This window comes from Triticum dicoccoides, chromosome 7A, assembly GCF_002162155.2.
Source record: "Triticum dicoccoides isolate Atlit2015 ecotype Zavitan chromosome 7A, WEW_v2.0, whole genome shotgun sequence".
NCBI classification, from domain to species: domain Eukaryota; kingdom Viridiplantae; phylum Streptophyta; class Magnoliopsida; order Poales; family Poaceae; genus Triticum; species Triticum dicoccoides.
Genome location: NC_041392.1, coordinates 172,216,682 through 172,217,172, shown reverse-complemented (window position 1 = coordinate 172,217,172; position 491 = coordinate 172,216,682).

Below are 491 nucleotides of genomic sequence, written 5' to 3'. Positions count from 1 at the left end.
GGAGCGTCGACGTCGACTTCTTCGGTGCTGGCGCCGCCCGCGACGGGGCGGCGCTGGGCTGCTGCTTCTTCGGCTGGTCCATGACGGCGTACGCGCCGGGAGCCCGCGGCAACTGAGTGCCTCACGTGTATGAGTTTGGTTCGCGCAGGGGTGGGAGATGCCTGCACATTCTGCTATAAGAAGGGAAGCAGGTGACGTTTTCTGACAAGGTGGACCCACAAGTTTGTTCACCTTTCATCTACTTTCGCGTACTTGACTCAACTAGTCCTGCCATCAATTAAAACCGACGATCTCAATGGAGATTTAAGTTGACTTTTGGTTTCAGGGCAGAATTAAAGACGACTTTATCATATTCTTAAAAAAAGATGACTTTATTCTTCTTTTTTGCGGGGGAAGATGACTTTATTCTTAAAATGAATACGGGTACGGGTCAGATCCCATAGTCAGAGGTGATCTAGGGTTTTCCTGCACCGTCATCCTCCTCTGCCAGT